The sequence below is a fragment of the Onychomys torridus genome, chromosome 21 (genome assembly GCF_903995425.1).
Source record: "Onychomys torridus chromosome 21, mOncTor1.1, whole genome shotgun sequence".
NCBI classification, from domain to species: Eukaryota; Metazoa; Chordata; class Mammalia; order Rodentia; family Cricetidae; genus Onychomys; species Onychomys torridus.
In genome coordinates this window covers 52,836,912-52,850,979 of record NC_050463.1, presented here as the reverse complement: position 1 = coordinate 52,850,979, position 14,068 = coordinate 52,836,912, and the positions used below count along the sequence as shown (strand labels likewise).

The 14,068-nt window shown below is 44.4% G+C and overlaps 1 protein-coding gene across 19 annotated transcripts in view; it reads right to left on the bottom strand.

The window, feature by feature from the left end:
* Positions 1-14,068, bottom strand: part of Myt1l (myelin transcription factor 1 like) — a 399,212-nt gene that overhangs the window by 38,248 nt on the left and 346,896 nt on the right. The gene's annotated exons all lie outside the window — the stretch shown is intronic.

The window sequence follows — 14,068 nt, the reverse complement described above, 5'->3', positions numbered from 1 at the left end:
GTGGCCATTTAGGAATCCTCAGTCCCTGAAACACCTAGCATCCTCTGTCACTAGGCGGCTCCCCAGATGGCCTTTCTGCCTACTTCCTGTTCCCTTGAACTTAACCATGGCCAGTTACTGTAGGGCTTGCTACCACAACAATCTACACATGACAAAATACAAACATGAAAAGATATGTGCCATGGCTAAGGGCATGATCTAATCTGAGCCAACCTTGAACAGGGACCTGAGCCATTTCCTCGCAATTCTGTCCATACTGGGGGATCCTAGAGCCCAGGAAAGGTAACAGCTGGTACCTGTGTTGGAGGTGGTGGGGAGGGATAGACAGGTTCTCTAGTCATGGCACCTTCTGCAGGTCTGCTCTACCTTAAGCCTATATTAGCTTTCCATTTTGTGGTACAATGTAGGAGGTGCATCTGTATGCCCTGCCAGGGACCTCATATTAGGCATAGGCTCCTCTGCTAAGTCTGTTTAAACCCACAGAAACAAATTCACTTGGCACCTTAAGGCTAGTTTGCATTATTGAAGGGTTTTATAATTATTTCAATTTAAGTAACTTGTATGTGTGCATGTGTGTGTACCTGTGTGTGCATAGGTTAGGATATATGGATGTGGGGGCCAGCGGACATTATCAGTATCATTCCTCAGGTACTGCTCACTTGCTTACTATCTATCTATCTATCTATCTATCTATCTATCTATCTATCTATCTATCTATCTTTATCATCTATCATCTATCTATCCATCCATCCATCCATCCTTCTATCTATATTTATCATCTATATATCTGTCTGTCTGTCTATATTTATCATATATCTGTCCGTGAATATTTAACATCTATCTATCAATCACCTATCTACCTATCAACCAGTCATCTATATATTTAGAGACAGAGTCTCTTACTGTCCTGGAACATACCAAGTAGATTAGACTGGCAAGAAGCCCTAGGGATATCTGCCTCTACCTCCTAGTGATGGGAATAAAGTTTTTTATTTTATTTTTACAGTGGGTTCTGAGGATAGCACAAAGATCTTAATGCTTGCAAACCAAGCACTTTTAACATGGAGCTATCTACCAAGCTTCCATATAACTTCATAAATACACCATCCTAAGAACAAGCAGATAGTAAAGCAAAAACATGCTTCTCAAAGCAACTTCATTGCCTTTGTACCACGATGAAGGTAAAACTAAGGGACATGAGTTAAGAAAAGATGCCCTTTCCATTAAACAACACAGATTCAGTGACCCAGTGAACAAATTACCCTCTGTCAATGAAAAGAATACCACACTTTGTGTATCTCTACCCAGTGAGAGCCTGAAGCCAGGTCAGGAACAAAGTCATACATGTGAACAGTTAGCAGATGTATTCTGTTCCCAAAGGTCTTGGTTTCCCTCTGCTTATGAAGTGTTTCTGCTTAGCAATGCTCAGTGTGGGCCAGCATATTAGCCAAGTACAGAAGTGAGACTGGCAGGCTACCTGTGCACAAAGTGAGGCTAGTCCACAAGCCTGGTTCAGTGAGGCTGGCACACTAGTCACCCACAGATGTGCCTTCTCTAGACTGGAGGACAGTGCCAAGGAGCAGGTGGGCACACAGGAACTGGACACGTTTCAAATGTGTGAATGGCAGATTGCCACACTTGGATGCATAAACAATTTTCAGGGTTTAGAAATTTTCTAATTTCCCTCTGGTCCTATGAAAGGGAATGTGTATCTAGATGTCATGGTACGGAAGTTAGTATTTTCCATACAATATTTAAGGATAGGGTTTAATTTATGACCTATGTTACGGGAGGAGCAAAGCCAACTGAGTGGCAGGGCAGTGGAGGTGTCTGTAGAGTGCTCAAGTCCACACAGGAGATGGATCTTTGAAATGAGCATTGGCTACGGAATGGGACTGAGCTTGTTTTAATGATTCCTGCTTATCAATAGTAGCTCCAGCCCTGATTGGAGACTTGGGTTGGAACAGAATGACTGTGCTGGTCTTCACTTCCTGTGTGATCATAAGACCTGTGACTCAATGGCTAAGAACATATTTTCTAAGTAACTCAGTGGACTTGTTAAGTGGCTGGTTTTCCCAATGCTGAAGAACTCACCTGAGAGAAAATCTTGGAAGCAGTGAAATCATCTTGAGAGACACTGAACATCATAACAGTTCTGCTTGGGGGTACATGAAGAGACTCTGTGCTTCCTATCCACCAGTAACACAGTTGGCCTTATTTTTTACTGTAGGGGATTTTAAATCTCTTCCTAATTTAAAAATCAGTGAAAGTCAATTTAGAGTTTACTCATTTAGTATGAGTAAACATTCTTCATCTGTGTCTTTTTGTGGGAGTAGAAGTTGCCATGGTCTACTCAAAATGAAAGTGAGGTGTTATAACCAAGGAAAAGCAATGATAATTAGATTTTACCACCTCCACCCACAAAAACCCTTGCAACTTCTGTGGGTTAGGCTATCCTTTATAAAGGTATAATTCATTACCTGGTAAGAAAGAGGTTCAAAATGCAGTCTTTCTACTACTACTACTACCCCCCAAAAAAACTAAACCCCAAAAACAAATAAACAAAAAGCTTTCTCATTTCCAGGGCTTTCATTGTTCTGCAGAGAAAACACCATGAGAATCAGGTTTTCTTTCTGGAATTTGGCCACCTGTTAGCCATGAGGCTGTGGGGCTGCTATGGTATCCTTGTAGGTAAGATCCTGGTACCCTTATGTAGATAAGATATTCCTATCTACAGCTAGAGGGTAGCCGTGGGGCTAGAGAGCCTCTCTCTGAGGAGCAAACAAGGGCAGGCTGCTCCTCTCTCCCTGGACTATTTGAGCTCAGAATTGCTGAAGTGCCATTCTCCACCTGTAGGTGGCGCCTTTGGGCCAAGAAAGGCAGTTGGATGGCTTCACCTGCTCTCCTCTGAAGTGGCTCCAGGCATTCATTCCTATCGGACTGTTCAAGACTTTAAGGCTTTCTTTAAACTCACAGATTTACATACAAATTTTCCAGCCTTAAGAAATCTCAATATTCAAAACCACAATTTTCTGCAGCCTTGAGTGAGGGAATGATGATTCCTCTAAAAAAGGAACCTGCTCTCAGGCCTGTCTGCTCCAGGGCCTTAGTGGTGGGAGGTGTGTGGAAGCCACTTTTCCCTGTCATGCTGGCAACACTCCCTCTAGGAGCACATCTTCCCAGGAAGGGAGCCCACGTGGGACAATCAGAAGCAGCCTGTGTGCACAGCTTGGGTTTTGAAACCACAGAAGAGATGGGCTGGGTTTCCATGGAAACCGCCCTCGGCTCCCTTGGGGGAGGCAATGGCTTGGCTGTCAGCACTGAAGTGCTGCTGGCAGGCCAAAGGAGGCTTTAAAAGGACATTGCTCGGTGACCCTTCTTGCTTTCCTAATAGCTGCCATGGACGGCAGCACTGGGGATAGTTTAGGCTTTTATGGTTAAGGATGTGAAGTTTGTTAAACAAAATGCTTGGCTTTATCAGTATATTTTTTTCTTTTCTGTTACAATGAGACTACGGGTAAAAAAAAAAACAAAAACAAACCAAAAAAAAAAAAAAAAAAACAAACCAAAAAAAAAAAAAAAAAACAGAGAAAGGAAATGATGAATAAGTAATCTCATTCTATACTTGCTGCTTTTCAGACTGTAAGACAAAAACATCCTGATATTCTTGCTATAACTTGGTTTTGTGTTTATGATATTAAGAGAAAATAATTTTTGGTGGTATATATTGTTCTCTGGCTGACAACACTGGTCTTATATAGACAATGAAGAACACTGACAGAAAAATAATAAAAAATGTCTTAAATAGTGCTTAATTGGAGAGGCATGAAGATTCAGGCAAAATACTTAAAACATGAATCCAGAGGTTCTCATAGAACATTCATTCGGACCCCAGGGTATGGCTTATTCTGTAGGGGAAGCTGTCTGCTGCTTACTGGAGTCTGAACCCCTGGTCCTTCTGACCCCTGCTTTTCTGTGTCTTTATCACCAAGTAAACACAGGACCTCATTAAGAACAGCCATTGGCCACACCTACTCAGAAAGTATCAGATATATCCTCTAACATAAGAGAACTAGATATAAGTGTACTGAAATATATAATCTTATAGCCAGGGAACTTTGCATTAGCACTTGTCAAAAAGATAGGACAATAGCCAGCACATCTCAGTTCTGACTTGTATCTGTCCTCAAGGGACTCAAGCCCCATTACACAGCCCCATGTGGTTCCCTCTTTCTAGAACCATTACCTGGAGAGAGAGAGAGAGAGAGAGAGAGAGAGAGAGAGAGAGAGAGTGGAAACAGTTACATCCACTGACTGCAGTTGTCTCCCTGCTTAATTATTCATAAGTGTCTTGAAAATGGTTCCTCTATATTGTCCCCACACTCTTTTAAAAAGATATGTTTTGAGGGTTAAATCAACACCTAGAATTATATTAAGGAATGCAAAGTATAATGTCATAGTAGGCATGCCCTCTGATAAAATGAGCATGACACTATAATAGGTGTGTCCTCTGGTTAAGAGAATGTGTAGCATTATGATAGATATGCCCTCTGTTTAAATAAGCATGTGACATCATGATAGGTAACCCCTCTGTTTAAGTGAGTATGACATCATGATAGGTGTGCCTTCTGGTTAAGTATATTATGTTACGGTAGGCATTCTTTATGGTAAATGGAGTTGGTGACATTGTGATAGATATACTCTATGGTTAAGTGAGTGTGCACAGTACAACACATTTTCTGATCACTGTGGGCTAAAGGGGACCTCATTTCATGGCAAGGCCATGCGATGTAGGCTAGAAACTCTCCAACTCATGTACCCTCCCACATCTCTTCTGCAGGGGTCACATGTATGGCCATGTGTTCTGGTTGGACAAGACATGTGCTAACAACAGGGGCAGCTCCTACCATGAACCCAGACAGGGTCACAGTTTAAGACAGATTGCAAGATTCCCCCAAGTACAGGGTCCCAGAATGGTGTGGGCAACGTGTGAGTGGTACAGAACCTAGCACTTCTGTTGGGTAAGACAGAGCCCCTAAGCATTCAGTGGGCCCCCAAATCAGTGCAGGAAAGTATGTGCAAGAATTCATGAGTTCTCATGATAGAGGTAACTGCTCATTTAATACATCTTCAAACAAAGGTGCCCAGAACTGCCAACCTAGGACCCCTGCCTGGACTTACTGTCCTTGGGGCTAACCACTTCAGGATGGGCTGGCCTGGAGAGCTGACTTGTAGAATTGCTTGAATTCTGAGACTGGTACCAAACTGAAGAGAAGACTAAATGCTTGGAATGATAACATACAATGTGGAGCAGGTGTATTTTAATGGTTTGAAGAATTTCAAGAGATCCCTTTTACAGTATCTTTTTTGTTCCTATTTCATAGCAGTTCTATTTTAGTAAATCAGAAAACATGAAGAAAAAAATCTCTTTCCTTAGTGCCTTTAATTTTAAAAGAAATAAAAATGTAAAAGTAGGCCCTGTCTCTGGGTGGTAACTACAGTCATAAAGTTCAATGGTTCTGGCTACAAGCTTTTGCCTAGCTATGTAGAAATTCCAGTTAAGAACACTTTCTTTTCTAAATAAATGTGTCTCTAAAAGTATATTCCGTTTCATCTTTTCTGTCATATAAACGAAAACAATGAAGAAATGAAAAGAAAGAAACAATAAAGACATTTTAACTGGACAAATATATGCTCACTCTTGGGTTACAAACTTACGTTTTTCCACAAATAAAGAGAAAGTGGGTGAGTTATCAGGAATATACATGGCGTCTGACATTTCTTAAATACATTACCTCAATTTCAAGGGAAGACAAAATCTTTAAGTAGCTTTTCAATTTTTAAGGTATTTAATAACTTTCTCTTTATTTGCAGTTCTATCCCAGTTGTGCAGATTTGGAATGTTGTCCAGCTCTAACATAGCTAAGGGGATCTGGTACCAGGGCTTGGTGGGCCATCTCTTAAATGTCTCATCCCCTTCCTCCTCTAGGAACTCATTTCTCTCCCAGAAGTCCTGTGCAACCCTGTCCCCCACTGCTCCACCCTGCCCTGCTTTGCCTTCACCAAGGTTTCCTTGGGAGGCTTATGGGGCAGGGACTGGCTTGCTATTTGAAAATGCTTAGACCACAGAGTGCTGTCAACAAGTACAGGCCCTGGGTAAGGATCTGCACCTCTCTGAATCTGTGCAGAGGAGCTCCCATGCTGTTCTGATACACCAAGAGGCAGATGAGTGTTTCTCATAGTGTGATACTCAGGATGTAGGTATACTGAGAAAACCTGCACATTCCAAAATATTAGTAGCCATTGGGTTAGACTTGATGACATAAGTAACACATAAAACCAAAACGCTTCTTTTTTTGTTGTTGTTCCAAGCCATTTCTTTTGTAGTTACATTCAAAACCAAACCAACAAATGGGAAATAATTGTTTAAATGCCCCTCCCATGAATTTTAGCTGAAGTGTTGAAGAGGGTTAGGTCTCTGGTACAAATGCATCATCATATAAATGAGTCTGAGAGGCCTGGGTACAGTGACTCCTGGCTGACAGATTCAGGGAGCCCTGCAGCTCCAGGGGGGAAGTGAATACCCATTTGATAGGTTGAGAAGTTTGTTAGTTCTATGATGCCTAATATGGTGGTCACTTAGCCCTGGGAACATGTTCTGAGATGTATCAGTAGTGGTTTGTTACTGCAACAACATCAATGACTGACCTAGGTGACATAAGGCTCTATGGCATACGCATTGGTCTAGCTTCCAGCCACAGTGTTATAAGCCTGTATGGCACGTTACTGCACTAAGTGCTACAGGTCTTTGCAGCACCATATTCTAAACATGCCAAAGCATGAAGTGTGGCAAAAATATACCCAAGCTCCATGGTAGTCCTGTGGACCACCACCATGTTGTCAACCACTGACCCAGCCAGAGCTAAGCAGTGCATGACTAAGTGTCCTCGCCAGGACATATAAGACATTCTGTAAAGTGCATTTGGATCTCAGGCTCATGGTACAACTCATTGGGGAATAGGAATTTCTTGAAGTCAGTCTAATGCTGATGAGATCACAAGCTTGTTATCAACCTCTAACATGCACTGAGTAAATGCAACCTTCAGCCACGGACTCAACTCTGTTGGCCTCACAGTGTCCCTGGTGTTAGGGATAGGGGACCCATCTCAGAACTGACCAACAGCCTGGCCATGTCTGATTCATTTCTGTGGGCCATTGGAGCTCAGGCTTGACCCAAGGGCAGCACCCAGGCTGTGTGGCAGCTGGACTGGCATGCTGCATGCAGGCAGCTCTGTTCTTGTATATAAATCATGCAGCTACAAGTCTTAACTGGAAAGTCATCTGTGTGGATCATGCTGCCCTTGGAGTCTGTGGGAAGACACCTAACTTGGACCCCTGGGTGCCAACACTGTGACCTACTGCATGGCTGGAGGATGTCCCAGGAACATCGGCAGTGGGCTTCTGTCAGGGCGGCAGAACGTACCTAGCACATCCTGACGTCCCATTCACTTAACGGGATGTGTCCATGGGAAACTGCTGCCAGAGCACATGCACGTCCAGCAGCAGGGGACCAGCTAAACAAGAGGCGGGGCAGCCGCAGTCAGAACCCATGCAAAAAAAAAAAAAAAATACAAAAGGTGACTAGTGCAAAGGGCTCAAGGCAACAGAAACCACCATTCCTGACTTCTCACCCTCTAAGGTGAGCAAAGAACACACCACACAGCTTAGTTTACGGTGGGTGCTGGGGCTCCACATCTGACATGCAAGGGAAAGTCATCCAGTGCTGGAAGGTGGGGCTGGGCTGAGAGATACTCACCTTCTGTTGATTACACTGACCCCTAAGTCAGTGCCACACTTAAAAGAGTTTTATGAAGGCTTTTTGTAGGGGATTCTCTGGCCCCAGCTGCCGGTTGGAAGTACGTAAACATGATTGCATCTACTCTACTCCACACATAATTGCGTGGTCCAAAAGTGTTCTCATGGAATGAACAGGTACCAGTGAACACATCCAGTTTTTATTATTATTATTATTTTTGTCAGAGCAGAGGACTGAACCCAGGGCCTTGCGCTTGCTAGGCAAGTGCTCTACCACTGAGCTAAATCCCCAGCCCCACATCCAATTATCTTTAAGCAGAGTTGTCAAATATCTACAATATCTTTCAGTCGAGGTGTATTAAGAAGGGACAGGGAGGAAGGAGTGGAGATCCATGGCCAGAGTTTCACATGACAACACTCTCAACCATGGAGAACTGAGCCCCATTCCAGACAGATTGACGGACAGTCTAACTCATCCACAGTGCTCTTCCACCTCAACCACTACCAGCAGCTTGTACTTGTTCACACATCAAATCATAACATATTAGATACATTTCCCAAGGACACTAAGGCTCTGAGTGTAGGGGAAGCCTATCTCATTGGCTCCCACCCAGACTCCGGGAAGGATGAATGGGGAAATGCTGCAGGGCTGGCCACTGCCCAAGTCATCAGAGCACATGGAGGCACCAGAAGTTAGCTCCACTTCTCTGGCCACAGATGGCTTAATGTCCCCCTTTGGCAAAAAACAGAGAGAGTTTGAGTCATTTAGAATCAGGCCAGTTTCTGAAGGCTTCTGACCCCAGCCTTTGGAAGACAGGCAAGTTTTCTAGGACAGCAGAGGGATGACTGAGCCACCTGTGGGTAGCATACTTGGTTTTCCTTTGGAAGTAAATGGTCACTTCTAATATTTAATCTTACTTTTGTTTGTTGTATTTTTTTATGCTTGTGGGTCATTTTATTCATTTATTTGGGATTTTTACACAGGGTCTTGCTATGTTGCTGGGACTACCCTCCAACTCCAGATCCTCCTGGTTCAGTCTCTGAGTACTGGGGATAACCATGCATCACCACATCCAACCAGGATCCTTTAGTTTCTAAAGTCCTTTTGTTGGCTTCACATAAAACCCCAGGGAGTTAACCATTTCCTACTGTCCTGGACTCTGGACCAACTGATGTCTTCTGCCCAGATCCCACTTCTCTGTTTTCTTCTTTCTGTTTTCATTTAAATCTTGTTTTTCAGCTTAGTTTCCACCTTTTAGTACCTTAACATGAAAAAATGTTCATCCCTCTATCAAAAAACCTACCTTTCTCCCCTGTCTTAAGACAAGTTGTTTGTTCAAATCAATAAGGGTTTCCACAGTCTTGGTCTTATAAGAAAGACATTTTAGAAATAACTCAATCAAATTCTTTATTTTACAGAGAAGGAAACAGATTCAAATGTAAGAATTCCATAGTAGTGAGGCAAGTTTAAAAAAAAAAAAAACAACTCTCTTCCACCCTCTCCTTTTATGGAATTTTCTTTGATTAGAAGCTTTTTGTTGTTTCTTTTGGGTTTTCTTTTTGAAACAAAGTCTTGTATCCTAGGCTGGCCTTGAACTTGTGATGTGTCTTCCTCGGCCTTCCATGTTTGGGTATTACAGCTATGTTTCCCATGCTAGGTCATGAGCAAATTTCCTAATGTCTGCATCTGTCACTTTCATCACTGCTTCATGTGTCCAGTCCTTATTGCAGGTGCTCACGTTCTATTCTTCTTGCACTTCACACTCTGACTCCCACGGACCTCTCAGGGCTTATGGAATGGGTTGTGGTAAGATACAATGAGCTTCTACAGACAAGTGTCAAGAGCCATCAGTGATGTCTAACAGCCACGAACTACCCAATTCCCATTCCTTCCCTTTGAGTTCTAGGAGGGTTGGCCAGCGAGCTGAAGTCAAGGGTCAGTGCATCTACCATGGAGCCCATGCTCTAACCCTAGACTGGGTGGAGTGTGCTCCTCTGGTTGGTGTACAATGGTAGGAGAAAGTTAAGAATAAGGGTGCAGTGAGTATAGCAAGAGGAAAAGAGGAAGAAGGGGTTGAAGGCAGTGTTGAGAAGCTGTTGAGTGCTAAGAACACACAGGACTGACTGCTACTGCATGGTCTCCCCTTTGGCTGGGAGATTTCCCAAGCATGTCCAGAAAGCAGAGGCCAATTATGACTCTGTCCACTCCAGGGATCAGTCCCTTTTCCCTCTAACCCCTGGAAGTGCCTTGACCAAACATGGCTAACTTTGAGGACCTGGGTGTGGAAGAACAGGTATTCTCTTCCTAGGGACAATCAAGACAAGTGTAGTCCACTGTTGGACCCTGCTAAAGAATGGAGAGCTTCTCTCATCCAGGATTTGTTTAAGAGAAGACTGAGAAAAGAGTGTGTGTGAAGAATAGAGGAGCTTACAGGGACATAATGAAAGTTGGAAGAAAGACTTGCTGAGACTCGGGACCCCAAGATCATGTCTGTGCCCAACACCTTCTTTCATGACTAGATTATGTAAGACCACTGGAGTCACAGCAACTTGGACTTCCTGTCCCGCCCATGCCCTGCCAGGGAGAGCAACAGATAGGACCATGTTCCAAAAGCCCAGGAAGGTATAAGGACTACCTTCCTGGAATGCTGATTGAACTGGACGTACTGGGGTCATTTAGTTTAGAGGAAAGAGGACTCAGGGGGAACAAAGATACTGTACAGATATGTCTGAAAACCAAGTCTCAAGAGGAAAAGGCAGACCTTCTGCCACTTGCCTGCAGGAACAAGCCTTTCATAAGAGAATTCTGACCTTGGCTGACTAACAAGGAGGGCAACTTCTCTCCTGGAGTGTAAGAGGGCACACTGATGACTTCAGAGAAGCGTGAGGACCCCACAGAGTAGTATGAAGTGACACCTGATGGTGACCTCAAAGACCTTCTGGGCTGAGACCCCAGGTGTGTTTTCAGCCTGGGACAGCTGACCACAGCAGATACTCATCTCTATCTATGGCATGCTTTAGGAAGCCCAGGGGGTTCTGATGTCTAATGGTATATGTGTATAGGACCCTTTTACAGACTTCTAGGGGTACAGCCACTATGAAGGGAGAGCCCCAGAGTTGAGGACTCTGTCTTTGACCTTCTCGTCTAGTAAGCAATCTTCATTGGCCCCTGTGGTATCCTTTTCTGGCTTCCAGTTGCATAGTCATGTTGGAAGCTGTGTCCATCTGTCCTCTTCTTTCTATGATATAGCCCCCGAGGACAGGGCTGAGTGGTAACATCTCCCACCTGGTTCCACTCATTCTTCCTGCCACTGGCACTCAGGGTCTTTGAAAGAAAGGTAGGTGAGAAGTATATTGAGCCTCTCCTCACCAGAACTCACCAATTCTAGGGAAGCTACTAGGCTCTTGTTTTCTGAATTGTAGACCTAACCTAAAGTGTAGGAAGTCTGAGGCCTTATGGTATAATATGTCCAAATGTCCTTCCTGTTCTCTACTGGACTGTTGGGAATTCAGGTCATGGCACAGCTATCCCCTCCATAACTGAGCCACATCCTGCTTTACCCTTGGCTTTCTTTCCAGCAAGAGCCTTCACTATGTATCTACTAGAGATCTTTGCTCTGTGAGCCCAGGATGCTGACACACAATCCACATTTGTAGGAGAGGTAAACTGAAGTCCATTTCTACATGGAGCCAGTCTGCTAAGCAGTGAAGCTATTTCACTGAGTGCTGGTATGGCTTTTGGTATCTAGGTCAGGGGCTTGACTTCTGCTTTGAGGAATATCCAGGAAAGCAGAATCTACTCATAACTTGCCATGTAGATGGTAGGCTTAAGATATGTCTGTCCAGTCCAGGGTCTGGTCCCTGGCAAAAACTCTATTTAGCCTTTTAGGTCCACTGACCTTGTGGAGCTCACAGCACCATGGAAACACAGACACACCCACACAGGTCTACTTAGTGTTGAAGCTCCACATTCTCAGTGTGGAGTTTCTTGGTTTTACATCCATCTTTACATTCATACCAGTATACTGGACTGTAGTTAGGATCACAGAACTCAGAGGTGTGAAAGTCCAGATCTTTTTTTTTTATTTTTTATATTTAAAGATCAGTTAGTTTTTGAGATCCTTGTATTTCCTGCAGTTATTGACTTTTGGTGATTGCTTAGAGTCCAACTAGAGTTCCCTGGGCAGAAGGACACCTGTGACTTCCAGAGAGATGGGACAGTCAGCTTGTAATGGTCTAGATACCATCCATCCAATCCCAATTCAGACCCACAGTCACTGGGCTTGAAGAAAGCTGTCCATATCCTACCAGATCCTCAGTCTTCTTTTTCCTGACCCACACCTGCTGCCTTCTCTGAAAGAGGATATAAAGAAGCATGTAGGGATTTTTTTTTCCAAGATGAAGAGTGCCCACCTCTTCATCTTGAGAGTCAAAGCATTTTTCACCAGGTATGAATGTATGCATGGGAGGAGGGGCAGGTGGAGAAGAAAGAGGGGTGGAGAGAGAGAACATGCACTGCAGGCAAAGAGAGGAAGTGCCAAAGGAAACATTTGTGGATGAAGTGGAAAGCCTTTTGAGTCAACATCCAGGCCAGGAATGAGGGGGCCTCAGTTGGGGAAAAGAGAGGAATCCATGGGAGAGAGGAGAATGCCCAGGAAGAACACATATAAGAACCCAGATATTTGTCAAAGGACATTTATTTAATACAGATTTAGGGGAAAGAGAGCCAGGACAATGGGAATTTTGACAGAACAAGGAAGGGGTGTTATAAACATAGCTGGTTATGTCCAGGGCTTCCTCATTGTAGATGATGATGGCAATAAAAGGTCAGGGGAAGGCACAGAAGGAAGCCCTACTTCAGCTGGAAGAGCAGCACAGGAAAGAGGGTAGCCTGGACTACAACCTGTTGAGGAGCATAGAGATTCTCCAGAGGCATGAGCACTGGAAGGAGGGAATCTCAGTGCCCAGGTGGACCACATCAGGACCTGAGGCACTCCACCTTGGTTCCAGAGTCCGCAGTGTCTGTTCCTATACTTCCCCTCCTATCAGGAGTTCTACTGTTGAGAGTTTGGCTCAGGCTTAACAAGCATTCTGGTCCTAAAGGGGGAAGCAGCATGGCTGGGGAGAGGAAGCGAGTGCTGTCAGAAGGACGATGGTAGGAGGGCAGTCAAGGGAGGGCCGATGTCAAATGCAGTAGAGTCTATAGGCTCACGGGGAGATGGAGAACTAGAGGGAGCAGCACTTGGACAGCATTGCAGGGTCTTTGTGCAATAAAAGATTAGTGATTAAATATAGATATCCTCATTAATGCAGACATGGAGGTTCAGGTCTTTGCTGTACACAGGCTTCATTAAATTCACAATATGCCATTAAATATCAACTGTTCCAAATAAAAGAACATGTTGTGGGTTGCTGACATAGCAATCACAAATATTAACCATATTTTTACTTACTGACCCTTTAATACCCTTGGATTCTACTCTTAAGACAATCATTTCAAGATGTGGCTGCCCCAATATGCAAATTAACAGAAATGTCACCTGCCTAATACCAAAATTATGTCTCTTAGGAAGAGAATCACATTTTTATGATTTGTCTTTATGTAAGCTATAAGGGAAGAATAGGTATGACAAGGTGGGGGAGGGAGAGGGAGAGAGAAGGAAGGACGGATGGGGGAGAGAAGGGGGTGAGACAGGGAGAGAAGGAGCAGAGTCCTGCAGGCCTGGGAATTCACTCAGAAAATACGGTTGGGAGTACCATGGTCAGTGCCCATGTGGTGTAGGCCTCAGGGCCTCCTTTCCGCTCAAGAGGCTGGCAAATGTGGCTAGCCTGAGAGGACGCTCTGAAACCTCCTGCTGCAGCGGGGGCGGTCTACATCCTGCCTGTTCTGTGCACACTGTGCCAGGCTAGGCCTGCCCTGAGGCTGCAGAGGGAAGCAGAAAGAGAGAGCAAGTTGCTATGGCAACCTGGTTGCCAGGCTCCCTGTTTCCTCAGTCATCCCTGTGGTGCAGGCTGATTCTACAATGTGCAAGGTTTTTGTGTTTTCTTTTAAAGGCTAGATCAGGTTCCTAGGCGCTGAGCAGCCAGCGTTGAAGGGATGGGGAGGCTCTGAGGGTAGGTGGCCGCATGCCCTAAGGAGGGTGGAGACATGGCAATGAAGTGGGCTTATCTCACTGTGTGTTCTAAAGGGCGTGTAGAATGGGAAGATGCACAAACAGAATCCTCTAGACAGGAAGCTGCCTTCAAGCAGGGC